General features: G+C 35.9%; 1 protein-coding gene across 2 annotated transcripts in view; it reads left to right on the top strand.

The window, feature by feature from the left end:
* LOC112050265 (uncharacterized) overlaps positions 1-12,516 on the top strand; it is a 98,532-nt gene that overhangs the window by 41,552 nt on the left and 44,464 nt on the right. The window lies entirely within an intron of this gene.

The raw sequence follows: 12,516 nt of genomic DNA, 5'->3' as shown, positions 1-12,516 counted from the left end.
TTCGGGACCAACACACGATCAGTTTTATCGGATGTCCTACCCGTTAGCGCTGCAGGCACGTGGACTTATTGGACTAGCATTTGGCGACGATGGCTGGGAGAGAAGCGCGCGGGTTGCCCTGCCGCTGCGTCGCTACATTCTCGCTGATAGCTAAAATTTTGTCATATAGTTTGTATCGGACTGCACAGTACGCATCAAGTACTGACTTGACGGACTTGAAGTTTTTACGGCCTCCGTGGCGCAGTGGTATGCGCGGTGGATTTACAAAACGGAGTCCTGGGTTCGTTCCCTAGCTGGGCAGATTGAGATTTTCTCAATTGGTCCAGGTTTGGCTAGTGGGAGGCTTCGGCCGTGGCTAGTTACCACCCTACCGGCAAAGACGTACCGCCAAGCGATTTAGCGTTCCGGTACGATGCCGTGTAGAAACCGAAAGGGGTGTGGATTTTAATCCTCCTCCTAACAAGTTAGCCCGCTTTCATCTTAGACTGCATCATTACTTACCATCAGGTGAGATTGTAGTCAAGGGCTAACTTGTAAAGAATAAAAAAAAAGTAAGTTTGCCGCTCTGAAGTTGCTTCATATTTTTTATAGTGGTATACGCCAAACTTCTAGTCATTTCTGTGATTGCAACACACTGAACTGGGAATAAATAAGCCCGTAATTATATATCCAATAAATAAAGTCCATTTCAACACAAGCAATTCAAACAGGACAAGAGAATAATGAAACTTTTTAAAAACTTTAAAAGAAAAATAAAAGTTATTTTGAATTTGAGACATTAGAAATCGACCAACTACAAATTATGTAGATAATGATGGCAGAAATCGGTGGTACGTATATTTGCAAAAGCATTGAGGTCATTTGGGGAGGTTATTGACTCTGTGTAATAAGGTGAGGTGCAACCTAAATAATATTGGCAATAGACCAGCAAAATGTAGAACATATACGTAAATATTAACGTTACTGTATGTCAAACCCTTAATATCAATGAAATACGCACCACCATTGAAATATATAAAATCGTTTATTGAGAATATGCGTAGAAAACCCTATTTAAATCTGATTTTTTGTTTAACTTGTATTGTATTTGGCACATTAATGCATAGGGACTGATTATAGAACCTTTTTTTGATGTCTTAAAAAAAACTGGTAAACGTTTAAAAAAAAGGTAGTACAAGTAGAATACTAAATGGATTTTAATGAAATTTTTCAGCTATAGAGCTACCTATTAGAATTATCGGTTATGTCATCTGTTATTTTTAAGCACTAGAAATAAGCAGCCAAATTCAACATAATGTGTGTGTAATAAATAGTTACCTAATACAAATTGAATTGAAATTTTAAAGTAAACAAGCTAACATCATTTAAAAATATTTCTCTTCATTACCGTACAGCGCCATCTGTCAGAAACTTATGAAACTATCTCATACGTTATATACGTTATATAACGGACGTGTATTGGCTTTCGACTTAGAAGTTCTGTAATCCTCCGGTAGATGTCGCTAACATGATACGCGCGCGAATGCCGTTAATTATTGTAATGAAACGTTCGCGGCTATTTTTAAAATATGAATTCGTCACTGGAGTCCGTACTCGTAGGTATATTGTCCATTCTCAACAACATCCTACGAGTAACAGTGTCCCCAGAGTTGGAAGTTCATCATCATTAGCAACCCATTTTCGGATCACGAGTCTCCTCTCAGCAGACTTCACACGCGCAGAGAATTAAGAAAATTCTCATGTGTGCAGGTTTCCTCACGATGCTTTTCTTTCACCGTTTGAGACGCGTGATGTTTAAAATTTAATTGGACTTCCAAATATCACAATCCTGAGCCGCCTGCATCCAGTGAATCCCTGCGACTCGCTTGATGTCGTCAGTCCACCTGGTGGGGTGTCCAACACGGCGCTTTCTAGTGCGGGGTTGCCATTCCAGCACCTAAGGACCCCAACGTCTATCGGCTCTTCGAACTGTGTGCCCCGCCCATTGCCACTTTAGCTTTGCGACTCGTCGAGCTATGTGACTTTGGTTTTAACTCTCAAAACTTTGGACTTTGAATCTTTATCGTTCAAAATAATTACGAATCAAAGTCCAGAACACACTACGGTCCAGTGAGATGAGATAATACTTCCGAGAAGCGCAGTATGGGATACAATTATAATACGATATGAAATATGAAAAAAATAAAACGTCTGGCATTCCAATCCGTCCGGTTTAAATTTCGCCTACTGTGGCGAGGCAATTCAGAAAACTGATGATTGCAAATTCGAGGATTTAAGTTGCTTACTTATCTATACTAATATTATAAAGCTGAAGAGTTTGTATGACAAAAAATATCACTCCTGAATAGTTAAACAGTTTAGATATAAAAAAATACTACCACACTCGTTGTGGAATGTTTGTCAACAAAATATTAAAAATGATGGTATAAAAAATCGCTAGGCATTTTACACCTAATAATAATTTTAAAGAGCCGTGACAGCCCAGTGGATATGTCCTTTGCTTCCGATTTCGGAGGGTGTGGGTTCGAATGGGAACATGCACCTCCAACTTTTCAGTTGTGTGCATTTTAAAAAATTAAATATCACGTGTCTCAGACTGTGAAGGAAAACATCGTGAGGAAACCTGCATTTCAGAGAATTTTGTTAATTCTCTGCGTGTGTGAAGTCTGCCAATCTGCATTGAGCCAGCGTTAACCCCTCTCATTCTGAGAGATAAATAATTTTAATTAACATGTAGGTACCTAAATAAATTACAATTTGATAATAAGCTTCTAACAATTAGAAATAATTATTATCTTTTTAATAACATTTTATAACAAAACAATACACAAGTTTAAATAAATTAGGTATGAAATGACATGTTAACTAACTTTATCTTTAATTTGTTTGTTGACAAACATTCCACATCGGGTTTAGCTTTAGTATAGCTATTCTCGAAATATACAAAACGTGAACGAGTTATATTAATAAAATTTCAACCCCCTTTTAACCTTAACTTGATTTTTTAAAAATTTTGAATTTTTGGGTAGGACACATACCAATTTTAACAAATATGTAACTAGATAAATTAAAGACCCCCTTCTGATTTAATTTTCGCGACTAAAAGTATCCTACAACCTTCTAGGTATTATCGTCTCAAATCCTACCATTTAAATTCATTTAGTAGTTTCAGCGTGATATCCGGTAACATAAAAAAAAATATTTTTGGCTTCAGTACCGATTATACCCAACCTTGACCAGTTTATTATAAGTAAAGTTATTAAAGTATGGAAAAAAATATTACCCTTCTTTAAATTAGTACTATCTTTAAATTATCTTACTTAAACAACTCGTACAATATTTTTCTAATAAATAGTTATAAATTGTAGACACTTAATTTCCATTTTGGGGTCACCTAAATAGCAAGATTGCAGTAATTAATTGCTTACTATAATGACAGAATTAGTTGCTTGCAAGTTTCTTTTAATGGTATTGCAATTCATGTGAACTGGTTAAGGTAAAAACTTCAAGCATTATATTTTACTATCCAGCTCCATGTGTAATGTGTAGGTATACACTACACGTAAACTCTCCATAAATAGCTATTTATGTAGAGTTTATGTGTGTGTATGTGTATACACGTGGACTTTGGTCACAGGGTTCAAGGGGTTACAGTTGCCCTTTGTCGGGAAATATAATAAATACATAATAGTTATTAGGGTAGGGTAGGGGTAGAATAGGGATTGGGTGGGAATAGGGTAGAGTCAGGGTAGGGGTAAGGTGGGAGTAGGGAAGGCTAGGGGTAGTGAAGAATCGCACATAAGTCAAAGCGAAGATTGTCCGGGTCCGCTAGTTTACAATAAATTGAATTCATATCTAATTTATAGATAAAAGCATGAATGTGAAATTCTTTACAAAAATCTTTGGAATCTTTCGAATCACTTATAAAATAGGTAACATTAATCTCTAAGGGCGTCTCAGAGGAGACGATCGCCCATCTATTCTGCCCCTGTAGCCAGACAGCCAGCTTCTCTTTCCACGATCGCAAACGCTTCGAAAACTAGTAAAATGGATGGGAATGACATTTGCTATCGACAGGTCACGTGGTCAAGATCTGTCATTTTCATTCATTTTTCTAGTTTTCGAAGCGTTTGCGATCGACGCGCCCCTTGGCTACAGGGACTGCTTTTGCTTACGGGCCCCACCAGGCGTTGCTTGAGCGCTCGCCCAAACCCCATGATGACGCCGCCTACGGCACTTACATACAAAGTCTGAAAATATAAATTATCGGTGCCTAGTTCAATCGCAACTCCTTTAATCGCAGTTGTTGGAATTATTCATGTAATATAAAATTTATAGCTCTTTCTAGTTAGGCAAGTTTTATTACCAAGCCACCTTACTTTGCCATGTGTTATTACATTACTGTGCCTAGCTACAATCGATATTTAATATAACATGTTATGTAACATAAAAACATTTATCAAAAAATATATTAAAACAATTTTTTTTTATTATACTCGTAACTTTTCTATTTATCTATAAATAGAAAATTTACGAGTATAATAAAACTTTTGTAATAGGTATTCATTGGTTTAGTGGCTAGTCTTAAAGACATTCGGAACACGAATTTATCTTTCATAATAGAAAGTCTCAGTAAAAAATTATCATCCCTTTTGGTGGTGTTACACCCCCATGCCTCAGAGAGCACGCTAAGGCGTTGGTTTCGATTATTTTTATCGACATTTCATAATTATTCATTCATTATCAGCCCATATTCGGGTCACTGCTGAGCTCGAGTCTCCTCTCAGCATGAGAGGGGTTAGTCTACCACACTGGCCCAATGCGGATTGGCAGACTTCACACGCACAGAATTAAGAATTCCGTTTGAGACACGTGATATTTAATTTCTTGAAATGCACACAACTGAATAGTTGAAGATGCATGCCCCGGACCGGATTCGAACCCTCCGGGATCGGAGGCAGAGGTCAAATTCACTGGGCTATCACGGCTCATAATTTTACATTTCATAATGATAGTTACAAAATAAACAAGTGTCATCCTAAACCCGCCAAACCGCAATACGCAAGTGCGTGGTAGGTAATAGGATGGTGGATAGTAATGTCAGCCACTGACGATCAAGTAAGCTCACATGCCTGCAGCGCCAACGGCTTGACAGCCGATAAAACTGATCGTTGACCAACACACGATCAATTTTATCTCTCAATTAGATCAGGCTTATCGGATGGTGAGTGGCTAACATAATGTGAAATGGACGAAAGACAAGGTTAAGAGCTCGCAAAGTTTTATTATGAAAATTAAATTTTTACTGTTCAGTTACAAACCAAACAAATAATACGTATTATACTTGCTTATTGTATAAATATGTATGAAAATACTAAGCTCGTCCCTATTGTACTTTTACTAATAGATTGTGGTTTAATAAATAATCGGTTATTATGAAAGGTATAACGAGGAACACAAAGAGGTGTACCTACTGTGTATTGGGTGTACATACGTATGTATTGGAATACTGGGAACAACCCTATTGTATATAATAGTTCACCATAATCGTCAGCTCACTTGCTCGCCGAAGTGAAGCATGATGTATGAACCAGAACCACTATTATAGTATACCATACCCTAGTACGCGTCCAAACTCGTCGCGCGCGAACGTCCATCAATATTAATTATTTGAATTTAGAATTGCTTCGAATAAAGCGTTCGGAAATATTTTCTTTTTTTTTAAATACACTTTTTTTTTTTTTTAATTTAGACCTTGTTTACGAGATTAATGTAAATAAGTCGTGTTTGAATTAGAATTGTTTATTTTTTGCGTGTATTTGTGCGTTTTTATTGCGTATTTTGTTTACGTAGTATGGATTTTTTGCACGCATTTTAATAGGTATGTGGATTTTTAATTTTTGATTTTTTAAACTTAATAATAGCCATGTTATATTTAAAATATTACTCATATTTGCTTAATCGTCAATCAACAATTAGTCCGAGGGGCGGATTTTGAATCGTAGACCGTAGAACTGTGCGTAGAGAGCTTTTAACCCCCTATGCAAATGTCATGTCTGTCATGTCTGACATTTAAACTAGTGAATCGTTTCGGATATGTATGTATGTTACTCTCTCATAAATTTTTAACGGCTTTACCGATTTGAACCAAATAGGCATTTAAAAGGGCTATCTACACCAAACTTAGATTTCACAAATAATTTGCAACGGTTCATACCAGCAGATTTTGAGAAATCAAAAAAAATCGGTAGCAGTAATCTTGCTTATGTAAACGATTTAATATATTTTTAGCATTAGAAAATAAAAAAAATAATAATTATTATTAAAATTCAATTAATAACTTGGTTCCGATATACGGACCTTATGCATTCCTCTAGGAATGCCTAGTCTTTAGTGGACCATTAAAATAAGCTAATCAGTGATGATGTTGATAAAGGTACAGAACCCTTGTAGTTTGAATATGATTCACACTTTACAAATAATATTTTTTTCTATATTTTACATAATGTTCTATGTTCACCAGACCTTAATTATGTTGCTTGTTAGTCATATTTTTACATATTATTACATTTTTATATCTCACGATCACAATGGTGATAATTTTACATTATTTATAATATTTTAGAATTATTTTAATGTAGTTCATGTTATATTTAGATTTTTGTTTCAATAACAAGTATGAAGACCGTTATAATGAACATGTTGTATCTTTAATTTTTTGGATAGATATATTTACATAAAAATCTGAATAAGTGCGAGTCGGACTCGTCTGCCGAGGGTTCCGTACGTAGGATCAAAGTAAGGAAATGTTCAAAAATAAGCCTCAAACATTTACCCCTTTTTTAAAAAAAATCGATTCCTATACTTTTAATTGATTTGATTTATTTTTTGTAGATATGTACTCGTAGTCTATATCGATGTTTTTTGCCAAATTTCACAATTCTAGGTGAATGGAGAGTACCCTATGAGTTCTGGTCCCTTACGAGTGACGAAATATGCATTTTTTGTTGAATAGACGGCCTTATCTTATTTTTACGTAAGTGTAGAAGTTTGATTTTAGTACAACTTCATGATGGTATGGACAACAAAGTGGTGTTATATTTAAGAGTAACGTTTTTTTTATTTCTATGTACCTATGGGACCCTAAAAAAAGTTAAAGTGGAAAGATTTGATTTTTTGTTTACGTATTGAATAGGCTCGGAAACTTCTGAACTGATTTGAAAAAAATTTCCACTGTTGGGAAGCTACACTATTCCCGGGTGCTATGGGCCATATTTTATCCCCGTATTCCTACGGGAACTGGAACTACGCGGGTGATATCGCGAGGCGTCTGCTAGTCAATAAATAAAGATGTAGGGTGAGGGTCTGTGATGGTTGGACTTTCTTGATTTTATAATAGCTGAAAGTTCGTCACATTGTTCCAGTGTAAGGTTGTTGTGTGTGTTTGTTATCAAACCATTATCGGCTCACTGCTGAGCTCAAGTCTCCTCTCAGAATTAGAGAGGTTAGGCCAATAGTCCACTACGCTGGCCCAATGCGGATTGGCAGACTTCACACACGCAGAGAATTGAGAAAATTCTCTGGTATGCAGGTTTCCTCACGATGTTTTCCTTCACCGTATGAGACGCGTGATGTTTAATTTCTTAAAATGCACACAACTGAAAAGTTGGAGGTGCATGCCACGGACCGGATTCAAACCCACACCCTTCGAAATCGGAGACAAAGATCATATCCATCCGTTGGATATCAATCAATCCGTTTGATATTTTGATACGATTTATATTTCCTTGTTTATTTTCATGTTCTCTGAGAACCTTTACCTTTGATTTAGATCTACAAATGTGCGTACTAAGGTCAAATTGTTACTTTGTAAATATCATATTATATGCTACAAATGCCCTTGGCCCTTTGGACGGCCTAAGGTGTAGGTGAGGTATGACGAAATATTTCAATAACATTTTGATTATATCATTCATAATTTTGCTTTATAATGAGAAGTACTTTAGCAATGTATTTAAGCATAACAATTTTTTTTTTCATCTCAATGTGAGTAAAAATCTTGTACCTTCTATATGCGATGTCTCCTATAATTTATGGTCAATGCTGGACTACAAATGGAAAAATGCTGGAATATAATCTTGTGCAAATTAAAAAAAGATTCACACATCCAAATCGCACTTTAGACCAATTTTTAGGGTTCAAAGACAGAGTGCCTTTTCGTTGAATAAGTTTTCAAAAATTATGGATAACATCATTTAAATTTTTTTTGTACTCTGCAATAAGGGTTTGAAATGTTTGACGACCTCCATGGCTCAGTGGTATGCGCGGTGGATTTACAAGACGGAGGTCCTGGATTCGATCCCCAGCAGTTTTCTTAATTGGTCCAGGTCTGGCTGGTGGGAGGCTTTGGCCGTGGCTAGTTACCATCCTGCCGACAAAGACGTACTGCCAAGCGATTTAGCGTTCCGGTACGATGTCGTTTAGAAACCGAAAGGGGTGTGGATTTTCATCTTCCTCCTAACAAGTTAGCCCGCTTCCATGTTAGATTACATCATCACTTACCATCAGGTGAGATTGTAGTCAACGGCTAACTGGTAAAGAGTAAAAAAAAATGTATTATTTTTTATTGTTATTGATTTGATGTTAATTATATTAACTGGATAATAGACCGAATAAGTGAATAGACCAGATAATTTAGAAAATATTTATTTATTATCTTCTTAATTTAAAACTAGCCTTAGAGGTACAACCTAATTCGCTAGCTTAGCACTAAATTGTTAACAATATAAAATCTTAAATTGATAAGGGTTGGGAATCGAACCCACTACATCTCTCATCTCATCAGCATTACTAACTGTTCTACAGAGGTAGTACAGTCTATGCTTTCAGTCCACGTAGTCTAGCGAGTAGCTCTTTGAACAGCAGCGTTATAAAAACTTAATTGAAAACTACAATAACTTTGAAATCTACTTTCGGTTACGGTTTCCATTTCCGCCAGCCCGGCTAATTGGATTTCCTATCATGCGGTTAAATCGAACAGTTAAATGTTTTCTTAATTTTCTATTTTATCCTTTTTTAGGGTTCCGTACTTCTAATGGAACAATGTAAACGTTTTGATAAACCCCGAATGTCATGAAATTATTAATTACATGCTGCATCAATATTATCTTTCAGTGCGCTTTCATTTGAGACCCCACTCGAGTTTATTTGCAGACATTCGGTTATTCTTCCCCACTTTCAGCTCCCCACAACTTCTAAACGGCTCAGCCGATTTTCATCAAACATGTCTAAGAACACTCGCACATAAGTCACCTTTGATATAAAAAAAAAACTAAATTGAAATCGCTTCATCCGTTCGAGAGTTATGGTGCCACAGACAGACTGGTCAACTTATAACACCCCTCTTTTTGCGTCGGGGGTTAAAAAACGGGACCCTTATATGATATTACTTTGTTGTCTGTCTGTCTGTATGACTTGATCGTTTATTTCGGGAATGCTTGGAGGTATATCAAGTTGAAATTCAAACCGTATTTTCAGGTCTACGGTCCCATGAAGTTGTGAAAAAATCAAACTTCAAACTTCTAAAAACCTTTCGTTTGGTCAACAAAAGACGCATATTTCGACACTCAAGGGAATCAAAACTCATACGGTACTTCCCGCTGACCTAGACTAGAACTTCGACTTAATTTCGCGTAATTCGCGATTCATGAACGTACGGAATCCTCGATGGGCGATTCCGACTCGCACTTGTCCGGTTTTTTTTTTTGTTTAGATGCTGTCACTTTAAGTGTTGAGCTTTTTGTAAGAAAGCTCGTTGCTTATTTCTGCCGCTAAACAGTATTGCTGAATTTCAGTCTGAAGGGCATGGTTAGCTGTGTAATTTTTTTCTGTTTGTTTATTCTTTACAAGCTAGCCCATGACTACAATATCACTCGATGGTAAGTGATGATGCAGTCTAAAATGGAAGCGTGATAACTTGTTAGGGAGAGGATGAAAATCCACAAAATTGTAAACTAGAAAATACGAGTTAACTGCTTGAAATTATGTCTTAACTTTATCTACTAAGAAGAAATACGTTCCGAATTCTTCGCTTATATTTATCGCTCATGATTAAAAGTATTTAAAAAATCTGCAATATCTTTAGAGGTTTGTTGATGTTGTCGGAATATTTACTTTTAATTTTAAATTTATGATTAGGTAGGTTTAGGCTCGGTTAACGCAACGGATTTTCCCAACATTTTTTTCGTAATTTTCCATTGTAATTTAACCGATCGGTGAACAACAGTATTTTGTTAATTAAACGATTAACTTCGGGTTCATTCGAAACCCCTCAGGGTGATGTCCGAGTAACGACTAATAAACGTAAATGCACGCAATACCATTGAATTATAAGCGCAATACAAAATTTCCCGTTTTCGACGAATTCATGTAATTACATTTTTTTGTTAAAGAATATTTGCCATTTCCAAGTCGAGAACCTTTGAAGCCTGTCCAGATGAGGCGTTTTATGAATGGACTCGCGCGTAAAACGCCTCGTCTATACTCCTATAGTCACTACATTTTCTTTATCTTTTCAACGTTGTTTTATTATACCGCGTAGTTCGCGTTCCCGTGGGAATATAAAGGATAAAATATATCCCACGTTAGTTTCGAACCCATACGGGGCCCAGTCATGAGCTGGTTCTTGCATCGCGGCACGATCCAAACTCTCAAGAACCAGCTCATGACTAAGGACCCCGTATGGGTTCGAAACTAGTCGGGCATACTCCGACCTAATATCCCGCGAGTTTTAGCCGTGTTTCATAATCAATTAATATGAATAAAACTCACGATAGTTTAAATTCTAAAATATCCCACGTTTATCAGGGATAATGTAGGATTCTAATGATGATTTATTTTTTCAAATCGGTACAATAGTTTCAGAGCCTATTCAATGCAAACAAACGAACAAATCTTTCCTCTTTGTAATATATGTATAGATTTCTTTCTCGTTCAGTGGTACTCCAAACTCGTACTCCTCAATGATCTCATATAAACTGGATTTATTTTACTTCTCTGCATATTCTGTCATACCTAACTTCGGCACAAACACTATGAGTTTCTTCACTACCACTCTTCACAAAGACACCAATCTTGCCTTTTAACAGCCACTTTCTTCATGTAAAACTAAAGTAACAGTAAAAGTAGTAAGTAGTAAAGAAGACTTTATTATTCAGTGAATAAGACCGTCACTGATTTATGACGTTACTTTGACTGTTACTTGCGATGAAGAAACTGGCCATAAGTCACCTTTTGGCTATTCATAAAGCGCTGTACGGCCAAAATAATAAAAATACGCTGTCCGTCAATATTAGCAACATAAATATTAGGTTCTAAACCTAATTCTGAGTATATTGTTAGTCCTTAAGCTAACATCCTGCTCTGATTTACACCTTGCTCTTGTTTGCTCGTCAATTTTCTTAGAAAGATAATATGTACTTATTTTATGCCTAGCCATTATGTTCAGCAGTTTTCTAGAATCTTTATCCGTGGCTCTATTTATTTGTAGCAGACTAATTTGGGGATAAAATATAGCATCTCTGTCTCGCTGATAATGTGGCTTTCCATTGGTAAAAGGATTTTTATAATGAGTGTACCTAGTACTTTAGGCGTGAAAGCGTATCAAACAAACTCATATGTACATTTAAAATATTATTTAGGATAAGTTTCTAACAGTTGACAAATCATAGCATAGCTACTCTCTCTTAGGATATGTGTGTTGTGTGCTATGTGCTGGTAATTTTACCTAATAAACAGTTCCACTAACGACTTGATGAAATCAATCCACTTCCGTAGGTAGGTATATTGTAGCAAAATTCAGAAAACTTAACCACTATTCTATGTAACTTGTTCACGGCTCAATTGATCTGGATAGAGTTTGGCATTGCGGTTACGTATGCAATTTTCACAGATATAAGATTGATACGGGTAAAACCATGGGGCAACGTCAGTTATTTGTGAATAAGCGAGATAACATTAAAAACATTAAATTTTCTCACCCAATTTATGACATGCGAGATTGTTTTCGGAACGTTTAACAACGGATAACGGAACCGCGGAACAAGGCGAATGCTAACGACCAACGTTTTTACGACGGGATGGATTATTCAAATTATAAAAAAAAGTAATAAAGTAACATGAAAATTACTACCTTTTCAAATTTTCCATACAAGGAGGTCATCGGCATCTCTATCAGGTTGTGGTAACTAAATTAAATAGCTGAAGTTTGTTTATTTATTAATTTCATAAAAAACAAAACAAAATATTTTGAAAACTGTGTAGTTGAATTTTTAACACATGTAGGTACTACAAAGTGGCTCAAACTTTTAATTCCTGCGTAACTCTATAAAGGAACTCTTCATTTATAATTAATGTTTTATATAATTTATTTTCTCCTACAAGCAAGGTCATCGACATTTGACAGAACGTGAATACCTACACATTATTTATTAGAGTCTTGACAACAAACTTGCTGAT

Source organism: Bicyclus anynana, chromosome 2, assembly GCF_947172395.1.
Source record: "Bicyclus anynana chromosome 2, ilBicAnyn1.1, whole genome shotgun sequence".
Classification (NCBI taxonomy): domain Eukaryota; kingdom Metazoa; phylum Arthropoda; class Insecta; order Lepidoptera; family Nymphalidae; genus Bicyclus; species Bicyclus anynana.
The sequence above is the reverse complement of the archived record's forward strand: the minus strand, read 5'-3'. Positions and strand labels throughout refer to the sequence as shown.